The 25357-nt window shown below is 36.6% G+C and overlaps 1 protein-coding gene across 12 annotated transcripts in view; it reads right to left on the reverse strand.

Annotated features, from left to right (window-relative positions):
- The window catches only part of MAST4 (microtubule associated serine/threonine kinase family member 4), a 279183-nt gene that overhangs the window by 74501 nt on the left and 179325 nt on the right, over positions 1-25357 (reverse strand). The window lies entirely within an intron of this gene.

A 25357-nucleotide genomic window follows, 5' to 3' on the forward strand; every position in this document is an offset into this window, starting at 1 on the left:
TCTGATACTGAGTTCCTTGACTTCCCAGTTTCCTATAAAAAATCAGTGCTATTATTGTTTTTGTAGGCATGTCCAGGAAGTCTATGATAATAACGGATAATGGCAAAACCAGAAGTTTTCAAAGAAAATACACCATGGATACTTTTCAAGCTTGCACATGTTTGCTGTTCTGTGCAATGACCAGAATTTCCCTGTAGAGTAGTTAACAAAATATTTTTCTCTGACTACAGCTTATTTCTCTGCTATGTGCTTTTACAAAATATAAAAATAAATATAATGTGAAACATAATCTCAGGTTTACAATTACCATTCAACAACTAAAACTATTTCTATTTCATTAACTGTATCTTGAAATTACATGCCAGGGAGAGCAAGAATTATCAATCTGAGAATGGTATAATAATTATAAATCTAATTATTGAGATAAATTTCGTATCTGCGCCTTTTGTCAATGGAACAGATTATAACTAAGAAGATAAATGTATTTTTTTACTCATACATTTTTCATTTGCAAAGCCACTAATTTCCCATAACACAAGATCATTAAACAAGATAAGAAGTAAATTAACATATCGATTAAACTTGGGAAGGAGGTATTTTTCGTAAACACATAATACAGTTTTTATATATTAGTTGGCAGATGTTGCTTTCTTCTTCCCTTATTCTACTATAAAGAATATTTTCATAAACATAAATCCCCAACACTACAAACATTAATGCAGAAGGAAAATATTATCCTGAACTAAGAGACCTTAGCTGTGAACAGACTGAAGTGCATATGCTAATGTTTGCAGCACTACAATCAGAACTTTTCTGTAAAGTTTTAGAAAAATTCCAAACTACTAAAATGGGGAAAGTTTATACACAAAATCATTTAATTATCAAAGCAGACTGCAAGAGAAGCAGATTCAGATCTTACTTGTAGACATCTCAAAAAATGAATTTTGTAACATTATGAGGATCTCTCATTATGTAGCAGCCAGAAAGCAAAACTAATTAGTCTTGATATAGTAGTTGAATAAAGTGCAAAAGAATGGAGTTTAATAGAAAAACAGATGCAGAAGTACTCCAAAGTAATACAGACGACAAGGAAAATAAAGGAAAAAAAAAAAAAAGGAAAAGTTGAGTATGAAATCAGTACAGATGGTATTTTCAAAATGCAAAAGAAGTCAAACACTAAGATCACTCTCCCCTTCAAAAATGCTTTTTGAAACAGCAAGACTGCCACTTCCAAATCTCTAACAGGTTAATACAAAATCCATCTGCACATCGCACAAAATTTTGCCACGTTACTTAATTATTACAGTGATATAACTTTCAACTGTATCAATACTGTAGATCATTTTAAGAAAAGAATGTACAAAATTATTGCAAGTTTCATATGTGGAGTACTAGAAAAGTCAAAACTTACTCAAAACATGCACTGACATTTCTAAGCCAAACAAAAAGGAAGAACTTTTTAAATGTGGAATTATAAACATGTTTTTAGCAATCTGTCTAGATTAATTTCTACCTTTTCAATCACAAAATCTGAGCAAATATTCCATATTCCATTAGACAACAAAGTCTTAATTGTTTGCCCCCTTCTCTAAATTTTGTCCAGGTAAAGTCATTGAATTCCTCTCTTATCAAAGAATGGTCCAAAATTTTCCTTATGGCTTCATGCAATGTCACTATATATTTGCTAACTTTCCTCCCCTTTTCTGCTACTCTTGTTTTAAAAGCTTGATTAACTGTTGCAGTTCTCCAATCTAAAATTTCTGGTACTCATTAGACATTCATTAAAAGACACACAGATTGCATCTATCCACAATGATGTGATGGTATCACCAATATCTGTGATGCAGGTTGGGGCTCAGAGGACCCATGACGTGAACTGAAAATAAGTTTTTAATGGCTAAAATCTGAGATGTAAAGAACCACCACATATTCTGGCAAAAGCAAGTAATAAATTTAAAGCACAAAATTTTTAGATACTCTTCACAGGTTTTGCTACATGTATCATTCCTGGCACTTACTTGTCACTTGACCTTACTTTTAGAAATTGAGACTTCTATCACTCTTGCCAGAATTTCCTATGTAAATAAACAAATGCCTTGTATTTACTTCTACATTAATATCCAAACTTTACATTTCTCAGTTGAATGTGCAATGTCTTTCACAAATCATTATCAAAAACAACTAATTAAATTTATCTTTGGTGGGTTTTTTTTGGAAGCTGTGTATTTTTAATACTCCGGAGAGTATGATGGCATTACCTTCAATATCAAGATTGATATTACACAATGAGAAATCTTTCCCCCCTGCTGCCATTGCAAAACATGTTTGCTACTTGCTCAGATGTGGCTGCAGAGATAATTTATCTTCCATCATACTCAAATGAAATGTTCTATTAAGAAATAAAAAATAAAATACATTAAGTTCTCCTCTATTTGCCTTACCAGTAAGGTAAGATGCAACTCACTGCATGGAAGGACAAATCCATCCTAGAGCACTCACTGTAAGCTTTGTTTTTCAATTGTGCTTCACAAAGATTTTGAAACAATGTAATCCATCCTGTATAATTGGTGAAACACAATTCCTTCCCCAAAATAATGCTACTATAAAAGAAGGATTTTGTGGATGAAAAAAAAATATACTTCAGGGAACCTTGAAAGATGATCTAAGCTGTCAGAATTCCACAAATACAGGGAAGCAGGCTGGCACAAAAGTATCAATGCATTACTTACTGAACTGTATTTAGCCTTGAAACAGCAATCTTCCTTATACAAAAGAATCTCAGAAGTTAAAACCATTTTAAGACAAAATTGTTTTTTCTATATCTCTGAACACATCACGTAACTTTCCCCTTCTATTGTTTTCATAAAACTATTCTTCTCCCATTCAAATCTGACAAGATAAGCCAATTGATAAGAGGCAGCCCTGAAATAAACCTTCTTTGTCTGAAGTAAAGTTATAGCCATGCAGGAACACTCTACAGGGATTGTAATTTAGGGAAATATAAACCTTGGTAAACCACGGAGCACTAACTCCCAAAATGCAATTCTCTAAGCCTTGAATTTCATGCTGTGATCAGGTCACATGCCAAGAAGAGACAAGTAAGCTAGGAAGCTGGTAAGATGCAAAGCTTAGAATATTCTTTTTTTTAAAAAAAGAAGACCTTTTTACAAGATGAAAAAGAACAGGAGAGAACACAGAAAAAAAAAAATTAGTCCCATTTAACAATAACTGAACTTTGGGGAGTGCAGAAAAACTTGAATAGAACAGAAAGTTTACATTTGTTGCCCTTTGCCACCTTCTCTGTCCCACAAGTATCCTTCTGGACTTCCTCTTGGGTGACTACCTATGTGGAAGTCATTAACCTTACACTGTATCAGCAGTGCCCTTGACGAATGGTACTACTACTTAGAATCCAATTCATAATTTCCTATCTGTTTCTCAAATCTTCCCCCCCCAAGACAGGTTCTGTCATACCTCCTGCTCTCTGCCACTGACACTCCTGCCCACTCACTCTTCTCATCCCCATTCTGACTTCTCACCATGTCTCACTGTGGGGGAATTCCTCCTTCACCTTAGCTCCAGTATCATTCCCGATGCACTAACTCCAAGTCACTTCTCCAACTGCTACAGACAACGTTTCTGATGAGAAGCACTGATGATAAAACAGACAGAACACACTACATAGAAAGCGCTTTTGCTAAACTTCTATTGTAACAAAGCTAGGGTGAACAGCACAGCTGCTGAAAGATGCAATCCAGTTGCATCAAGCTTGATTACTTTGCTCCTTAAAAAGCCACAATTCTTCCCATTATCAGGCAAAAGCTATTTGGGTAGAAATGAGGGGAACAGTAAGACTGAAATCAGTAAAGCACAAGACTTGAGTAAGAGTATGGTTGTTAAAACAGAGTTACATTCCACGATCTCCTAGAAACACTAAACAGAATAAAAAGCTGAAGCAGAAATGCAGTGCTTCTAGGACAGACAATACTTCATCAAGAGCTGAAACAGAGGTTTCGGGTACAGTTAGCAAGAAATGGCAATGCACTGAAATGGAAATTTCTTCCTCTGAATGAGGGCTAAAAGATGAACAAATTACTATCAGTGAAGGTTAATAACTTTTATTTATTCAAAAAAAGTAGGGAAAGCTGGCTATTTTGTTAGAGCCAGGTTTGCCAAGCTTTTCATGGGAAATATGGCAGCAGCCTTTATAATTTGTAATTATTTCATTTCACCATCCTCATTTATTAATATTCACACTTGTAATGAAGATGTATTTGAGGTGTTCACTACCTCTCACAGGCTATGCTGAGCACAGCACTACTCCACACCATCTTAATGGAGGCAAAGATAAGAAGGGGATTTCTCCCATTCTAAGAAGAGGCTGCAAATAAATTTTCACTTGCCAATACAAGCACAAAGAAATTAAGTTACTGCCATACCCAGAATTCGAAGCCTAACCAGGCACACATGAGACACTAATAATGCAGGGCCAGCCTTCCTATAAAGGCTCCAGGGATAGAAAAAAGGGGTTATAATTTTTCTGGTGTTAAAACTGCATGGTTGAAAACTACCCCAGCAGGAACATACTGTCCCTAGCAAGACTTCACATGTTGCGACTTTGGTTATACAGGAAAGTTAAATTTAAGTTCTATTTCAGTTATATTTAACTTTCTATGAAGGTAGCCAAGGTATGACTTCGTAGTTATTATCTTCAGCAACATTAAAACTGAAGAGTCATTGAACAGTGCACACTGCACTTAGAAAAACCCAGAACATTTGAAGCGAGGAATTTAGTTTGTCTTGGCTATTTTGGCTGGTTGGTTTGGTTTACTTTGCTTTTAAAGAGGCAGCTTTCTGCATTAAAAAGCAGTTCACTGAGTACCTCTATGTGCTCCAGAACCCAGATAAGTTCAGTGGGAAAATAACTGGAATAAATGCAAAAAACAGCTGCCTTGAAGACATAACACACACCGATACTGCAAGCAGCTTCCTTGTCAAAAGTAGCCTTGAAGCTCATGTTTGATGAAGCATCTGCAGACCCAGAAAGTCAAAGTAACACACAGCCTGCACTTAGCACCAGTTCACAACTAGATTGCTTTATGCAAGGTAACAAATCGGCAGAGAACCTTCCTCACTGAATACTGCAGAATTAGAGTTACATTGGGACAATCAAGAGACTCCATCCAGAGATTATGACTGCTACCTTGTTCAAACTTACAGCTAGTTAAGGCTAAAGTGTAAGGAAGCAAAGGTTTCCAATTTTGAGTTATTTCCTCTCTGACTAAAAATTTCAAGGTGATACAGTAACTTGGAGAAGTGTGCAAACCATCTGAATGCAAGTAAAATATAGCATCAATAACACACAGAACATTCATTTTAGTCTTTTAAAGGCTGTTAGAATTTCACATTCATATCAATCTATTACCTTGTAGTATTTTCTGATATATTTTACCTAGACTGTATGTCTGCATATACACTCTCCAAATTTGGTATGTGTATATAGATGTGTATATATCCATATACAGACACACATTAATATTTGTATGCATAAAATGTATGCATATATGACAAATATATATATATATCTTACATCCTACCTTTACAACATTGCAGGTACAGTCAAACATTCTACTTACCATATATACTCTCTATGAGGAATTTTTCTATATCACTCTGTAATGTGCTGGGGAAAATAGGCTATTGGGATTTAAATTTTAAGTGTTATAATGGAGGGAGGAGGGAGGGATTCAGATTTTCCTCTTTTGTACGTGAGGTTTAGTCAACTTAAGTAAGGTCAGTTTTAGTCTAAAGAAATGAGTGCTGTCAAAACATAATGAAAATAGCACACCAAGATGCAGCTGCTTGCAGCCCTAGTTTGGTGGTTTGTATTGATTGAGCCTTTGCAACACTACGCTGACTCCTTTAGCTTTGGCTACAGGCCAGATAAACATGGGCAGTAAGCTAAAGGTCTTCTCTAAATTCTGAAAAACGTGCATGCAACACCCTTCTCCCTACCATTAATACCAATCACCAGCATGCCACTGTGCCATCAGAATTCCACCTTTCCTCAAACATACAAAAGAAGAGATTTTGGTATTTTTCTTCATATTTCTAAAAAAAAAAAATTACAGGGAAAATAAAACGTAAAATGAAATCAGTTAGATCTATGATCACCCTTTTCATAAACTGCCTGAAATTTATGAAACTAACCTAAAACTGCATGCAAGACAGCATCACTGCAAAAACAGACACCAGGAAAAAATCACAGAATTGTAAAAATATCTGCCAAGTCTCTAGTGACCAGACCTGAGGGAGACTTACACAAAGACTTTTTACACTGAGAAGGGCTTCTCAATCTCCTTTAAACTAGAGTCTTACAATACAAATAACAAGGTCATTATGCCTTCTCAACTGACCTTGCTGGTTGAGTATGTTCAGTGTCTTCAGCCTCACTGACTGTTCTCACTTTTACTCTAGTCAATTTTGATCCATAATTTTTCTTCTTCTTACAAAGGAGAATTATCAGTAGTTACAAGAAATCTGAATTTCTTCTACAGATTTCAAATGACATACTTCTATCTGTCCTGAACCTTCCTAAACCCACTGATTCACATTTAACTCACATTTATTCATGTCTACAGTAACAAAAAAAGAGTATTAAGCTAACTACTAACTCCATAGTTGTACAATATTCATAAAATAGCTGCACAAAACTTAAAGTCTGTACTGCAACCAAAGTGAGTATGCAGAGGAGTACATACAAAAAGAATGCTCAGGATGAAAAACTACTGGGCCACTGAATAATTCTTCTTTATTACACCCAAAATTATGTTTTTGCATCTTCACATCATACAACCTATTGAGAACATGATCACGAGGATCATTTAAATCCTACTGTTTCTTGAATTTATACTTTATTTTGTATTCTGACAAAGGAAATAACCCAAGTTACTAGGTGTCTCCTACCATACTGAGAAATTTAACTAAATTCTTTGATACAAAAATGTTATTAATTCAAAATAGAGGGGTATCAGGAAGCTAGCACGAAACGTAGAGGAAAAACATGCAGGGCTGGCCTAAATTATTGTTAAGTATGATTATCTGCATGCTAAGTAATTTAGAACATGCAAAAAAACCCACCAAAAAACAAACAAACAAAAAACCATGAAAAACAAAACAACAGAACAACAGTCAAATCAAACAAAGAAACAAAAAAAGGTCTAACTGAAAAAAGCCAAAATCAGTAGCCACAATGAGGGGTTTATCATATATAACAAGCCTTATCTTAAAAAAAAGTCATACATCACACCTATTAAGATCACAGCATCACTGGTTTGGAGGCATTAACTAAATGAAGTAGTGCCTTGACTTTCATAGGAGGTAATAGTGCAGAAACTGTTTTCATTAGACAGGAAATACCTATTTACCAGAGGGCATGCCTATCTAGGCTGCAGACAAGAGGTTCAAAAAAGAGGCCTCCTTGTGCTTTTGGGCCATCCCCTACAGTTTACATTAACCCTTATCATTCCATATTGTAACTACAACATCCTGGTGCATCTCTTGAGCCAAGAATGCAGCCAGACTTTTCTACCAAGTTAGAAAGGCTGGGGCAGGATGTTTCTCACTCTGACCCACTGCTGGTTGTTAACAGCTTGGGAGAAACTGTGGGAGCAGATGGAGGTGAGTCAGGATCTTGGATGCCATTTCCTCTGGAGCCACCACTTCACCTCAGGCTGGCATGCTGTCTGCAAGGCTGTGGTACACACAGTGTCACAGGCTATGCTTCCACTGGCTCTGTCCCTGGTTCAGGAGCTAGGCAGAAGCCCTGTTGCTCACAACACAAGCAGTCAGACTCAGTCAAGGGACCCCTCAGCTGAGGGACCATCTCCTCACCCTTCCACCCCCCTCAGTGGGGAACAGTAAGCTTTTCCACATTTACATTCAACAAAGCAGTCAATATACTTTTACCCGGTCAGTCCCTTCAAAAAATAGCCCCAAATAAAACCAACAAACAAACAAGTCCTGTTGCAGCCATATTTCCTTTGAACAACATCCATCCAGAATCAAGGACTAACCACAGTCAATTCCCCCAAGACATTTCAGTACTGCCAGAGAGCCAAGCACATATCCTGAGTTTTCTGTAACTCCGGTTGAAACTGAGGTCAGCAGAGTTCAGAATTTAGATAAAGCATGGGAGTGTCTCCAGATTACAGACCTGTTTGTCGAGTTACGTACCACAGTAAAACCCTCTTCACCTTCTCTCCAGCTTCCTCATTCTGTTTTCCCCTTAGAACTACCTCCTCTTGAGCTTCTTCCCTTCTTACTTGCTCAGAACAGCATTGTTCCTAACTTAGGAATCACCAGGTCAGGATAAGCCATATAGGCCTCTACGTAGCAGTGAGCACATTCCCCAAGTAACTTTGAGAGAACTTTAAGGAGTGCTTGTCTTGGGTCAAAGTGTCTGCATGTCATCAATACTCAAAATATCCCAGTGGGTTAAAGTCTGTCATATTTTGAAATTAGGTAGTTACATGCAGCCAGACTAAAACAGCGTACTTCCTTGGTAGATGTCTAAGAGACACTGCAAAAATTACTAATCCTTTTCCAGTTGTGGGAAGAAAACAAGAAACTACATTGTTTGCCCTGCTTCTTGCAATGGAAATTGTGCTTCATCTTCCTTTTAACCTCCTCTATTTCTTGGTACCCATTAAAATAATTTATGTTGCCAAGGCAATATTCACATACAAATAATCAGAAGCTTATTAAAACAGAAGTCTACATAGCACCCTTTATCACATGAAACATGGTCTGCTTTGCGCTGTACTCCAGAGATTCACCGAGGAGAAAAGCCACTAAGAGACAAAGTCCTAGAAATACTTTTTCCTACATTATCTTACAGTATTTTAAAGACAGTTTTATGTTTTCCCCAATTTGTTTTCCACACCCCTCCCCCACCTTTTTTTCTCATACTCTTCAAATAGTAGAACTAAACTAATCGCATCCTAAAATTCAAGGGTAGGAGATTGGGAGCTGCTTGAAGGAGACATGGTTTTATTTTCTAATTCAGTAGTTCTCTTCTGGTTTAACCTCCAATTATAATTAAACTTGACTCATTTCTCCTATAATTAAGTAGAAACTATGTATATTATTCAAAAGAACAGTAAAGTCCAGACAGGACAGGAATGCTTCTTTCCTTCTTTAATAAATCCGATAGCTCCCATGCTCTCAAAACTATGAGGCTGCACATGATGGATTAAATGTGGTGTCTTCGAACCTTTAGCAATACTACCAAAGACTTAAGAAATTAATAGGTAAGAAAGATAATGTTAGAGCAATGCAACCAGTCTGAAGGAAAACTATACAGCAGATCAAACACAGTAACCAAGGAGTCTGAATTCTTCTATTATCACACCCAGCAGGACAAGAGTCTGAATTCTTTTATTCCTACTTGTGCAGGCTTCCCACTTGGGCAACAAGAAAAACAAAGGAGGAAAAAGCATTTAAGGAGAATAGTTCCGAGGAAATGCATGCTCCTACCAAGAACATAAAGTTAACTTTTAGCCTCTTAAGAACCAGAAGTGGGGTTACACATCTACAGATTGGAAAGCAGTACAGTGATGAAGCACAGCTGCCTACTGAGCATCTGACACGTGAGGGAAATGAGCTTCATCCTTTCAGCAGCACTCTCACACTAATTGCTGTAGATTATCTTCTTTCTTCATCCAAATATGAGAGTTGCCAAAAATTCACAATAAATGCCTACCTAATTTTCAACAATGCAATGTAAATTTGCATCCTTTCTTTATCAGTGGAAGTAACAGGAAAAATGGTCCTTTTCCTTTTTCCTTCTCGTGTTTTAAAAAACAGAAGAGGAAATACTATGAAACTAAAGTGTCACATTTTCTATACAAGAAATATAAACACTTCGCAATTAATATTCTCTCCTGCCTTTTCTTTGGACATAATTAGTCAGTAATGCTTAAGCAGTTAATGCACTGAACTTAAAAAAAAAAAAAAAATAAAAAAGAAAAAAACTTTAAAAAAATTTAAATCATTATTTAGGGCAAAATATGGGTGTTTGAAAACTATGCCCTTTACTGGTTAGGAGACTGAATATGAACAATTAAGTGGAAGGCATTCAACCTCAAAACTATGTCTGTTCCCACAAGAGCTCTGGCAGCACCATCAGTGTCCCACATTTGAGTGTGCACACATTGACTGCAGCTCAGAAATTCAGTTTGCAAACAAAAGACCCTCCTCTCTTTAGCGAGACCCACATTCTCCTTCCCTCCCACTGAGAGCTGACCAAAAGTTTTTTTAATTAAATGATAATTAAGCATCTAGAAGCATTATTTTCCCAGGGGAAGGTGGAAAAAAAATCCATTCAGTGTGCCCAGTCAGCTACTGGTCTCTGTTGAGCCTGTGGCAGAGGGCATCAATTACTGCCAGCTATGGCAGCTTTCATGTAGAGGGTGTTTGTTCTGCAGGAACCAGACATCTACAAAGTTATGCTAAAAGGTAAGCGACCAAAGACTCCACAGTCATGATCTTAAGACACCACTACACATTTATCTGCAGCCAGCAAGGTGGCACTCCCCACCAGTCTTGTGGAGCAATAACAAATTGCAGTCTGTTTATGTTGGAGTTTCCAAACACAGTTATATCCTTCTAGTAGCAAAACAGTAAATACCAATTTTTTTATAACAGTTATGTCTGATCTAGCTTTTTTTCCAGATTAAAACTGAGCTTATGTAACGACAAACTACTGATCATTACTTTTCATATAACAAAGCCTCATGGAAATTTAACAGAAAAAAATTAAGTATGTGCTGGCACACAGTTGACACCATTTATAAACTACATAAATGATTTCTTCTCCCCACAGATTTGTATTAGATATAGAGTATCCACAGTTAAAAAGTTAGCTGTGTATCTAAACTGGTATAGTCACATAAGTGATGTCCCTTCTAAAGAAAATGTTACACCATAGATAAAAGTCTTTTATTGGTTCAGAATTTCCCCATTAGGAAATAAAAATAAATAATGAGAATACAAACTGCCTTTTTCAACTGCAGTTATGTACTAAGAAAGCTGTGTCAGCAAGATTAACCTGACACTAGCTACAGCTCAAATTATCATCCCTGTAAAAAACCCAGCACCTAGACTAAGTCTGGGAGCAAACTTCAGCTCCACATGGCAATATAGCTACTGAGGAAGGCAACATATTACACATGCAGATCATCACACTGCATAGTCACGGTGAGGTAACTGGAAAGATCTGAATAATCTCTAGTGAAGTAATTTAAACATCTCCAGGCACAGTCACAAGTGGGGAGGGATGACACAAGCCCTCTGACATCCACTCACTTTTTTTTTTTATGGTAATGCTTAATCATCAAGTACCACGGAAGCCAGGAAAGATCAGATGACTTATGTGTTTCAGTGTCCTGCCACAGACCTGCAACACATACGCATGCACATTTATAGTATTAAAAATAGTGTAGCATATTGAAAAAAGTTTTCAGTGTTCTATGCTTCATGTTTCAAGTGACTGGATTACTTAGTGAGGTCAGAAACAAATTATCTAGGCCACTGCAAATAAAGTACTGATATAGCATTCATGTTATGTCATCAAATATCCCTTCCTTCTGACATGCTGTGCCACTTTAGTAATTCAAGTCTCTAAATCACAAACAACTGTTCAATTTTAGAATCCCTTTAGCACATCTAAGATAGATTTTCTGCAAATCAAAACACTATAGTGTTGGGTTGTGACCTCTCATATAAGCTCTGAGAAAAAAATGATACATTACCCAGGGAAAGGGAAATCCTTCTCTGCAATGATATACTTCAAGCTCCCTCCCACAGCTGGTGTCCCAGCACAACTAGAACAAAATATGACTTCAAGTTTATCCACCCATTTATACCCCATGAAAATCCGATGAGTGAAACTGGAAAATTAATAGCATTTTTCTAGCAAAAAAACCCAGTACACATTCAACACTAGAAGTTTCCAAGCAGAGTTAAGCATATCAACATAATGAATCTGGCCCACAAAATCCATTTATAGTATGTCTTAAGCAAGACTTCTTATTGTGAATTAAGTTTTACAGAAAGAAAAAGGAATTTCCTGAATCAATTAAGTTTGATTTCTCATTTACATCTCTCCTGACCACTACAATGGTCAGGCACACCTTATTCTCTTATGAAAATCTGAACACAGAAACACAACCAAAAAAAAAAAAAATTAGAACTAACTTGTATACTTTCTATACTAGACTTAAATCTATACAGCAATGCAGGGAAAAGCTAAGACCATCTTAAACACATTACAGAGTATATAAGCAATTTATAAAAACAACTTTTGCATGTACTTTGCTCTGTAAAAATGCCCATACTGGTAAAAGACTGTTTTACCACCAAAGTAATGTACTAATTACTCACAAACAGAAGTAGGTCACAGAAGACTCATGAAAGCAAATGCCAGTGACTCAGTGTAGAAGGAAGAAGAGAAGGAAGAAAATGAAGCAAGGATATGATTTATAATGTGCAAATAGGTATGAGCTAATAGTGTGAAGAGGAATAATTTCACAATGAAGATGTGATTAATTCACCCTGATGTGTCAAGAATGAAGTATCACATAAAATGACTAGTAAAGCATTATCCACTATAGAGACAAAAAAGCAAGTAGTGGTAATTATAGTAAACATTCTAATTTTGAACACATCAGTTAACTCACTGTCTGCAGCCACGACAGCCGACAACCCATGTGACACAACTGCTGCAACAGAGCAGTGCTACTGGCAGTAACAAGAGCCACCTGAGATGCTGCAGGAAATACTGCTTGTTGAACCATGCAATGCGAGACAGAAAAAATATCTGTCCCAATACAAGCAGAACTGCTGACAAAGGAAAGGAAACTAAAGTGAGTGCACTGCTGTCAAGTCTTAAATTACACAACGTAGTATGTGCAGTCTTCAAGTTCCATCTTCTGGATTCATACAGTGAGTCAAACAGTACAAGTTTTCAGTGTTTGAAGGCAGGGGTTTATTATTGCTGGGTTTGGCTTTTTGCTTTGTGGTTTGACAGTTTTTCTTGGAAGTTTATGTTTCAAGCTCTACTTTGGCAATGGAGAGATTCAAGGTGAACGGTTAAGTATCTAAAACCAGACAAAATTAACTTCTGCTAAACTCTACACAGCAGTAATGAATTTCAAATTAAAAGGGACACTGGCTTGGATGCATATGAAGTTGAACAGTGCAATCCAGTGTACATTCTTTTTTCTTCTTTACACATCAATCTTTTCAAGAATTTTGGAAATTTTATCACATAGTTAAAAATATCTCAAGATTTCAAAATCCTGCAAGAACAGATCTGTATAGGCTTTTAAACTTCCAAAAATCCACACTGAAGCAGCAATGTCTCGGGCAGTAGAAACATGACCGTGGACAAAGTAAATTGGAAAGGGAATTTGTCTCAAAGTTTTCAATTCTCTCCTCTCTCAGAGGAGATAAACCACAAAAGGTAATTTTACATTAAGTCTTGTTGCTCATAAGCAGCTCATTATACAAAAGCTGTACAACTGAACAAGAACCATGAAACTTACATTAAAAACTTGGAAAAAAAAAATCACGTATTATGCTTCAATGGGTACATGAAAAAAGTAAAAATGGGATCCATAATGGACAAATTTCCCCATTTCTCAACTTAACTTGAATTACCACTACAGCACATCACATTTCACAAATTCTCTAAGATACATTACTATGCTAACAAGTAACTCTTAACAGGCAAGCTAAAATCAAGAGTTTCCACACATTCTGTACTGCCATAAGATTAGTGTCACCATTACTATTCAAAGATTCACATCCATGATTCCACCAAAGAAAGCCATATTGCAGATTACCTGTCATCTTAAGCATCATGGCAGAAGAGAAAAGTAAGCTGAATGTACAGTTTAAGATTAATTCACTGGTTTTAACAGAGGAATACACTGTTCTACTGAAAATAATTTCCTCACCATGCCCGTTTGACATAATGTGCATGGGTTCAAGTAGAATTACAACACCTGACATTCCATGATCTCCTAACCCTCTCAGCAGTAAGAAAGAACGTGCTTAGAGTTTGAACACTCATACTTCATTTCCTGTTTTTTGTAAAATAGAGGCTCCAAACCTCTCGTTTGGTTCAGTGGTTTAATCAAACATTAGATTTTCAATTAACATAAGATCTAGCTCAGCTTTTCAAATAATCATTACAGATGACTTCAGATTACATTCAGCTTGAAAACCAAATGTAGGCATACTTCTGAAAGACAAATTAATGTCAGCAAAAGCTATTTTCTTAAACGTTTTCACTATTAAAGAATTGAGACATTTGTTGGTATTATCCTTTCTTCAAATCATAACCACAAAAATTACCACCTTGAAGATATACATTTAATGATAAAGCACAGATGAGTCAATTTTAACATAATCATATGCTTCTTTATCATCTCCCTTCCATAAATCCATAACTAAACATTATATCACAATGATTTTTCAATCCTTCAAAAACCTTGAGAAAGTCTGTGCAGGTAGGTAATGATGGCATACAGGTTCAGGAGGGCTGGACAACTAGTCGGATGTACATATGGGTGTGTAACCAATTAAAAAATGACTGATTGTTTTCTCAACCTAGCTTACAGAGTTCCGATGTGTTTTTACAGGGATATTTAATTTCTTGCCTCACTGTGACTGGCATAAATTTAGTTGAGACAGGAAAACAGTGACAATTAAATACTAAAAAATAACCAATAAAAAAAAAACCCAAGGTTATAACTGGTAAACTGGCATGCAACAATTTGGTGGAAAACAAATCAATCATCTCTTTCTTCCAAAGTGCTTCATTAGATTCCACACAACTGTGGAGATTATTTATTGAGTGACACAAATTCTTTATTTCTTCATATTTTACAGAGAAATATAGTATCTTGTGCTCCTAATTTTTCTTTATCGTTTCTTTTTTTCCAGAAAATAAACCCAAGCACTAGAATAACAGCTTCACACCCATTTAAAATAGGACAGGTACAGTATCATTCAGCAAAAATCTGCTGAACTCCCAAAACTGGACTAACACTATATTACTGATAGTTTTATATTTGATGTCACATCTTAGCCAGTGAAGCATTTCCCATTCAGAGTTCTAAAAAGAAGTTATAGTAAAATAAATAATATTCTGTTTTTACATTCTGACTACTCACTATGTTATACCAGCCATATTTTTGAAATAGATAATGTAGTCACTCTCTCCAAAGGGCAAATTCTTATCTTCCTATTCACTAATGTCTCCCAGCACATTTTACCAGAAGTAGAAGAGTAGAAACATGTCATTTTCCAATGTTGGAGACAGGAATCATGCTGCAGTGTGATACAAAGCTACATGTCACATTCTTTACAAGTCTAGCTTTAATAGTCCAAATGCCTACAGCCATACCTCCTTGCACTGTGATTTTTTCTCATGCTGGGCTATGCAGCACTTGGCTAACTAGCTGCTGCAGGAAACGATGATCACCTCCGAGTCAGAGCTAAGCATACACCCCAGCACGGTGCTGCAGGGTACAGTGCTGTTTTGCAGATGAATCTGGGCTGCCAAGCACATGAGATCATTAGAGATCATTGCTTTGAGGAAACATAAATGCAGTGAAGCACACACTTGTGAAGAAACTCACTGAACATTCTGAAACCAAATCAACTGAATGTGTTTTCCTCAGTCCTAGGCTGCTCCTTAAGATCTCAACTTCCTCAAGCGAATTAAAGAAATAGTCCAATTATATAGACAGCATATTTGTGTTAAGCAACCCCTTGAGAACCTTAAACATTTGTCTGCCAATGTTTCATTTAAAACCAATAATGTCTTTTGATGGAGGAAAAAACTCAAAAAACAAACAAACAAGCCCCACAAAAAACAAGTTAAAAACCCCAACCCCCCCAAAAAAAAGAAACATAAAAAACCAAAACTAAACCAAGAACCCCACCAAAACACCTTCCCAAACTGATAAAGATTAGTCTGTACACACACCGTATGTACAATTGTATGTAAGAGAACTTAGCATCTCTGACAATAAACTGCAATAAGTATGGTTTCAGATTAAATTTAGCATTACACAGCTATCAAATCACAGGCCAAGTATAAAAAGTAGGCAAATTATATTGACAATCTTGTTAAAAGGTTATCACCACTGAGGATGCAAAGAGAAACATGGAAGTTCACTCAGTTTGTTAAGGTGATCAAGTGTTTTGTGGCCACATTAAAGAATAGAAGTCAATTTTTCATATACAAGCAACTAAATCATACCCTCAAGATACACAGATGTTTTCAGAAAGTACTCTGTATAGTTCAATATGGTCATTTTATAAATCCAGTGTGCTGGCAGAAGGGAAGGAAAACAAAAATGAGCCTTAAGCGCAGAGACTACTGCCTTACAGTGTAACAGGAGGGTCCCTTCCAGCTAAGTTGAAACACATGAAATCAATAGTAATTAATCATACATGATGCTTGAAATCATGCATGCTTGAAAATCTTGGCAACCACTAAATTCACCAAGTACATTAACACTATTACACATTTTCTGTTCCAGCGTTAACATGCAGAGAATGCGTGAAAAAATAATTTGCAATTTTGTTTTCTACACATTTTATCTTCTACAAGGACATATGAAAACACAAAATTGTAGGTGCTCCTAGGTATGACCCTACAGCCATGTGGTTATTACTCACAGCCAAAGACTGTGCTAGTACAGGTAGAAATAATGGTGCTTTTTGGTTGAAAAGGTCTTTGGAATAAATGATCACAAGTTGCAGATGCTTTTACTAAAGATTTTATCTAAAAATAATGACTTGATTATTTTCTTTGTTATTCAACACCGTACAATGATTTCAGATTGTAGCCTTCTTCCTTTAGGCTGCAATGGAGTGAATTTGAAGAAACTGAAAAAACAGCCACCTTTGTCCCAAGACTTCTAAAAGAAAGGTATTTTGAGAGATCTGTTATTTCTCACATTTTCTACTTTCAAGAACAAAACCATCTGCGTCCCTCAGGCAACAGAGCAAGCAAAGAGAAGCATTATTATTTCTTATATATGCACTTGTGCTACAAGTCTCCATTGTTCTCCAGATCACAGGAACACAACAAAGGACAGCCTCTGCTCCAAAGAGCTTACACAAGCCCAAAAACCCAGTCTCAACACACAGACAAGACAAACATCTCCAACAGGTTAGAATAGGGTGTGGATGAGGTAAGGTGACAGAAAAGGGTGTGCTACAATTTTTGGCCATCAGGAAGAGTAATCACCTCACTACTCATCCAGCCCATTAGCCCATTAGTTAATTTAAGGTTTCTATTTGCATCACAGTAGAAGGATGCCTTAAGAAGTAATGTTCATAAAGCATAAAACCACCATTTCTGCAACCTTTGTTTTTGTTTGGAAAGGGTTAATGAAAAAGGAAAACATGTGACACTGGTCAAAAAACTACTTCAGTACGTCACAGTCAAGTCACAAAGACAGGAACAAATTCACCTTCTACGTGAGTTTCCTTTGTACTGTAAGTTGTTTATGAAGCAATGGTAGCTCTTACTTTTGACAGGACCTGGAAGAATACATTGCCTAATAAAGATAGAAGCTAGTATATTAATGAAAGTTGTTATCATAAAAAAGGCAATTAAAAAGCAAATGCCTTCAAAGCAAAAAATCTGATACTGCACGTATCTTATCCAAGTAACATGAAGCACCACATTGTTTCCAAATCAAATTGCAATGAATTGCCATTTAACTACTTGGACTTCAAGTCTTATTCTCACTTGTGTTCACTTATCTTGAATAGGTGTATTGATAATATTTGCTGCCTTTGCCCTAAGGATGGTTAATATAAAGTGAAATCATCAACTCGTGGTTTATGAGTTTCATATTTACAGAATTTTGGTATCTATTAGAAAAGTGGTTTTATAAAATAATACAAATTTTGTAGGAAAATAACCCTACAGCACCAACTGTTCAGGTGAAACATCTATGAATGTATGAAAATTAGAATGAAAACTGTGTCTCCATCCTGCTTTTGGTTGTGCAGCATTACGTGCCTTCCTGCTGTGACTTCAAAGAGGACACTATGTAATACAGAGCAACAAACCAGTTCTCAAACTCTAATCCTCCTCTAATATTAAAAATGTCTGTAACTAAAAATTTATGTTTTTCCATATATATTGGGCAACATACTTTTATAATTCTTTATCTTCTGTTACATATATGTTTAATATGCCTATTTATATAAGACTAGCAACAACTTTGTGTAAATTTTAAAAAATAAAAACTTAATTTGTAGCTTCAAATCATCTGAAACTTGACAGATATCTTATTCTTATTCAGGCATATGCTACCCCTATACCAAAACAATGTTCAGCAACAAGTCATTGTATTAGGGTGCTGTATTTCTAATATGGACTGGATGTTCCAGTGACGTGTTGTCTGTTTATACTGCATGCATTCCTACTTTTTTTTTTTTTTGCAATGATCTAGCTGATATAGCTACAAGATAAACATGGAAGCAGCTCCACAAATAACTTAGGAGTCTCCATTAACAAGACCAATGGGACAATTTTGCCTTCTGCCGCACTACAGTCTTCCAACAACACCTCAGCAGGACACATTCCTTCATACAACTTCCACACCCTTCCATCTTTTCAGCTAGCCTGTCACACCTGAGAGAAAAGCAGCACACAACCTCCCTCTCCAAGCCCTTATACACATCCTGAAGTCCCACCACACAAAGAAGCCATAACATGCTGTCAGCTCCTCAGCCAGCTTCCTTGAGCAGGTATCTTTTAGAAAACACAACACTATTGTTCCCTTAGTATGACTTGAAGGGAAAATTAATTTTTCCATACCAACCAAGGCAGAAAATGCCAACAGTCCTTTGGACCTCTCTTTAGATTGTTTCCTTCTATCAATATCCATCTGGAGACCCTTGTACTGGATTTAGGCAGTCACAAAGAACATACCAAACACTCAGCATTTATGAAGAGAGTCAATATCTCTGAGGTTATTACTAAAGTTAGTGTGAAAGACAATAGCATCAGCAATAAATCAGCATTGATAAAACACAGCTCACTTAAGGAACAACAAGAAACAAAATAAAGTTGTCCTGAGCAATGTTAAATCTTTAAGATTTTGCTAAACTCATCAATGATTAAACAAACAAGTTACATTATCTGGGAGAGCCAAATTACTAAATCTCTAACACTATTACTCTTTGTCTTGTTTCCTGTAGACTGACAGAGTACGTGATCCTACTGGTTTCTTCTTGCCTTATAATTTATGAATCAGAAGAAGGAAACACGTGATCACTAAAAGGTATTAATTTGTAGATAATGCTGAATGCTTAGGTCTGACCCACACAAACAATTAGCATATTTTAAAAAGTAACCTAGTATATTCATACACTAGTATGTTTTGTATTTCCTTTACAGAAAAGGGAAAAAAAACCCGAAATAAAAGGGTCTTGCTCTCTTAACATTTGAAGAAGAAATAATGTGAAGATATAGTTTTCAAACTTAAGGGGGAAAAAAAAAAACAAAAACAAAAAAACGAATCAGGAAGAAGTTTCATTTATGTTTTGAATTTTTCCCACAGACAGAAATCAGAGCCTTGCAAAATATGATATTTTGGTATTTGACAAGACAGAATAACACACCTAAGATATAACTGAGCAACAAAGAAAAAACAGAAAAAGGAACTGTTCTCCAGTTACTCAGAGATCAGAGATGGGGAGGAAATTACTCCAAACAACAGTTCAATCATCAAAACATGGCAGAAAGGCCAGGGATGGAGCCAAATCACCAAGCCTCATGTAAGAAAAAAAATATATAATGCAAGCTTACTTTAACAAAGTGTTGTATGTTTTCTGTGTTCATTATGCAGGTAATGCAACAGATGCTCTGGTAAGACCTGATGGTGCAGTGAACTGACATAATCATCCTTTTGCTTGGCGCGTTTGTAGACAAGGTGAACAGAGCATACGGCACTTGTCTGACTGCTTTTGCTTCTACTGTTACAGCACTTATGGAAATTCCCTTGACATACCCATGCATAAAAACGAGCTAGACAGGTCTAGAGTCACTGAAAAGGCAAATTTGTAAAACAAACATACACAATCTACTTTTTATAACTCCAAGACGGTTACCAGTATTAATACAAAGGATATTTGTTAATTAAAACTTCTCACTGAACAGCACTGTCTGATGAAGGACATACTAATCAAGCATTCTCCTTCCAGTTTCCCAAAAAGAGAATTTGAAAAAGTCATGTATTGATTTACATTATGAAAACCATGCTGAAGACAAATTCTGGTAAACATCGAGACATTCTTTCAAGGCTGTTGAAAGAAACATGTCTGATTTATTCTTATAATCAGTAATTAACTTCTGTTTCATCAAGGACTGGATTGTTAGGTTTATGTCTGAACTATGCCAAATCTGTAAAGTTACATTTAATAACTGGAAATTCTAATAAAGGTTTTTGCTTTTTCTCAGTCAGCTAAGACTGTAATTAGTAGGAAACAGTCCATTTCAGAACTTCAATGGAACTTTATCCTGAATGGCTAGGCTTGTTGATATTAACCAATACACTGTTTAATTAAATAACATATATATGTTACAAATATTTATTTCAAGAGAATAACCAGGGAACCTACATATAATATGGATGTATATCCTCTGATGGAATCATAACATTACATCTTCTACAATGCTCCTGTGAAATTTTCATCTCTCATACTCCATTTGCTCTCCAAACTCCCATTTGGGTCAGCTTCCCCCAGTGCTGTTTAGCTATCCATAGTGCAAGAGATGCTCCATAGAGCCACTGAAAAGCCACCTCTGGGAGGCACTGATGGCACTTCTAGGCAGAGTCTCACAACATGGCTGGAAGAAGGTCCTGGCTTCTAGTTACACAAACCTGTCCGTGTCCATCAGGCACATCAGTAAGTTCTGATATTCCATTAGAACATTCTGGGTTTGAAAACAGAAGGTTTCAGGGTCAAAGCACATACTTAGACTACTCAGACATTCTCAGACTACTTTTCTTTTGTTTTCTATTGTTGGGGTTTCTGTATACTTGTATTTAGGAATACCTTTTCAGAACATTCTAGCATCTCATCCAAGAAGTGATAACAGTAGCTCCAAAAGGATTTTAAGAGTAGGAAGAACTTAAATTAGAAGCCAATTCATTATACTAAGATTTATTAAAGGAAGTTCAAGCTACTATACCCATCTTCCCTAGAATAACCTTAGGACTTAGAATTAATGCTTAAAACCATTATTTTTGTGTATTTCAAAAACAAAGTAAGCACTTCTTACAGAAATCCATATATGAGGAATAACTTTAATTAAACAAGTAATTATCATATAAACTCCTCTCTTCCAAGCATACATTAAAAGAAAGTGCCTACAAACTCAACAATAAAAGCACTGCAAGTTGTTTCACGTATCAAATCTATCTCCTGTGAGAAGCGGGATGCTGCTCATAAGCCTAGTACAAATGCCATACAGGAACTTGGGCCCAGCAGCCCAGAGAGGAAAGACTGACAAGGCACTGCTTGCAAATGCATTCAAGAAAACAACCAGGGAAAAATAAAGAAATCTACCTACTACTGCTTCAGTTTTGCATATCTTGAGTGCCTCTTAACACAACCACAGGTGGTTAGTACCAGCATTCACCCAAGTAACTTTTAATCTATTAGATTCCTCCAGGTGAGCTTCCAGGCCAAACCAATATCCCCAGAATTACATCAGAAAAGTGAATCCTTTCCCTGTGATGAAAAAAGACTCAGATTATATGGTATTTTAAAATGTAAACATTACACTAGTTTGAATTAGTCTAGTTCAAATCTTTTTCTAGTTCCAATCCCCCTGACATGTGCAGGGACACCATATATACTGATATATATGAAATAAAAAATAAACAAAAATATTGACATTTTCTCTCCAACCTCAAAGCAGGCAACTATATACTCATGTATGTCTGCCAAAACCAAAAGATAACAATTTTGTCAGATACATAAAAAACACTGACTAATTTGGCTCCTTATTGACAAAAAAATAAACTCTATTTGTTCTACAACCCACTTTACTGCCTTGAGAGAAATGATGGTTTTATAAAATTCTGAAACACACTCTAGAATACTACAATCAAATACTAAGAGAACTGAGGGTATATATGTTTTTATTCAACTAAATTATTTAAATGCTTAACACTTCACACTGCTTGTTGCAGTAAATTAAACAGCAACAGGAATGGCATTCCTTCAGTCAACACCCTTGACTGTACACAGGACTACCTAAGTCTACCCATCATTTAATAAAATAGATATCTGGTATTGATTTTTCCATATTTACTTTGATGATAATAGTTATATTTTAAACCAGCTTAGACAGACTCTTTGATAATAGATATTTTTATTTGTCTATAGACACATATCAAGCCATTTTCTTAGCTGTAAGCAGTGCCTCATTTGACATAATTTTCAACTTTTTTTTGAGGGAGGAAAACAAAATTCACAGTGGGTAGCCTTTTATAAATTTTTCCTTGGTATCTTATTTTAAACATAGGTTAAAGTCAAATTATAGAGATCAAAGCTTCAAAATTTCACTTTGACCACATTCAGAAATTGCAAAGGTTCAAAGAGAAAAATCCTCTAAAAGGTTCTCAAGAGAAAATCCAGAAGCCATCACTGACCAGCATCATGGCCTGTTGAATAAGGCTGAATCAAAGATATGTGAACTTTCTGATTCTCCTAATGTCTCCTCGTGCCATCCCAGTGTTCCTCCAAACAAATCTAATTCCTACTAAACCTCTTCTAATGACAAGTACTATCACAGCCTATAGATAATGACAATATACACAATATAGACAATATACACAAAGCTACTGCATGCAACCATCAGTTTCACATAATTTGCAGTATGATCCATTTAATACACTACATTTAAAATGTTCAACCTAAACTAGTTATCAATATCTTCATATTCTAATCACAGTGGCACAAAATACTGAGTGATTCCACCTCCAACTAAAAAAATCATTGCCATTCCTGTACAGTGACATGTAACAAATTCACAGAATCATAGAATGGGTAAAGTTGGAACCTGAAGACTACAATGGCTCATGTGGTCCAGCCTCCCTGCTCAAGCAGGGCAATCCCAGAGCACATGCCACAGGATCGTGTCCCAGAAGTTCTTCGAGTATCTCCAGTGAGGGAGACTCCACATCCTCTCTGGGCAATCTGTTCCACAGCACGGTCACCTGCACGGTAAAGTAGTTCTTCCTCATGTTCAGTTGGAACTTCCTGGGCATCAATATCTGTCCATTGCCTCTTGCTCTACTGCTCAGCACCTCTGAGAAGAGTCTGGTCCATCCTCTTGAAACTTACCCTTTAGATATTAATCATGTCCCCTCTCAGTTGTCTCTTCTCAAGGCTGAACAGTCCCAGTTCCCCCTGCCTTTCCTCATAACAAGAGATGCTCCAGACCCCTCATCATCTTTGTAGCCTCCTCTGAACCCACTCCAGCAGCTCCATGTCTCTGTTGTTCTGTGGAGCCCAGAACTGGACACAGCGCTCCAGGTGAGGTCTCGCCAGGGCTGAGCAGAGGGGCAGGATCACCTCCCTCCACCTGCTGGCAATGCTCCTCCTAATGCACCCCAGGACACCATTGGCCTTCTTGGTCACCAGGACACGCAGCTGGCTCACAGACAGCTTGTTGTCCCCCAGGACCCCCAGGTCCTTCTCCACAGCGCTGCTCCCCAGCAGGTCAGCCCCAGGCTGTGCTGGTGCCTGGGGTTGTTCCTCCCCAGGTGCAGGACCCTGCATTTGCCTTTGCTGAATTTCAGATGGTTCTTCTCTGCCCAAAGTAATCAGAAACCTCCCCTGAAATCCACTTTTCTGACCACCATTTCCAGCTTTGACAAAGAACTACTAGAGACAAGCCCATCAATTGGCATGCGCAGCTGCACAAGTTGGTACTCAGCTTATCACTAACAAAAGTTTGAAGCTCTCTGACAAGGGGCAAGCAGAAGACGCAACTACTATTAACTGCATGGGTGAGCTCCTGTATGCTTAAAAAAACATTTGAGAAGGAAGAGCCGAAGTCTAATACAGCAAGAACTGTAATGACTGCAGAACATCAGTAGCAGCTGTAGGCCAAATACAACAGAGTGAATCTCTTGTGTGCTGTGCCTAGACCATGTGGCATGTCCAAACAACCACAGCTCATGAAGGGATGTCTGAACTACTATCCTTTAAATTCTCTGAGTAAAAAAAAAAAACAAAGACTTTCTCCTGCCATGTCACAGCAGATATTAACCATGACAATGGAAAAAAACCCCCGAAAAACAATTATAGCTTCTTTCAGCATATTCCAGCATTTTCCTAAGCTTCTTTTTATTTTGTTCGTGTACCAACTTTCCTCAAGCTTTCTAAAATAAGACCCTTTTGCCACTTCTTAATGATCTTGACATAATTCTAATAAAATAACATTTTATCAGAGTGAAAACAAAGCAAAAAATAGCAGTATGAGCCAATGAATCTTTATCAGTCTGGCTGAAGCTAAGAAATAATGTTGGCTCATTCAGATTGTAAGCAGAACTTGAAATACATTAATTGTCTGAAGAAAACGATTGGTCAATTACACCAAATAAACCAAAAATAAAAACAGCACATTCAATTTGACTGTGAGACTGTAAAACTATCCCTCTAACAGGCAGTGTTTACTGTGAATGAAGGAAATACAATTACCAAGATACATTAACACTTCTCTAGGTAGTAGAGAAAACAATGCGATCACTGGTCCAGTGAATTAACGTCCAACAAAACATATTGAATGACAGTGTTTGTACAGATGTCCTTCTTAATCCCCCTAGTTCTGGGATAACAATCTTCTCTAAACTTACTCAATATCTATTAGAACAATAGCTCCTCTCTCTTGCACGTAGGAACTAAGGTGAACAAAGAGAGTTGAAAGTCAAGAAATGGTGAAGCTCTTCAAACTACCACACCCCCAAACATACATTAAAAAAAAATATGCATCAAAATAAAATACTTTTTAAACAAAGCTTGAAGTGATGTTTACTCTTATGCAGAAGTAAAATAACTCCACTAGAACATAGTTTCAGCTGATATCAACATAAAGATCGGTTTTCTTATATTATCAACAGGACCACTTTGAACACATGTTATTAAATAAAATAATCCATTTATACTATACTTCTAGTATACTGTGTTGACAAAGTTAAAAACCAAGGTCTACCTAAAAACCAACACCAAGATTCTA

Source organism: Lonchura striata, chromosome Z, assembly GCF_046129695.1.
Source record: "Lonchura striata isolate bLonStr1 chromosome Z, bLonStr1.mat, whole genome shotgun sequence".
In the NCBI taxonomy this organism is placed as follows: Eukaryota; Metazoa; Chordata; class Aves; order Passeriformes; family Estrildidae; genus Lonchura; species Lonchura striata.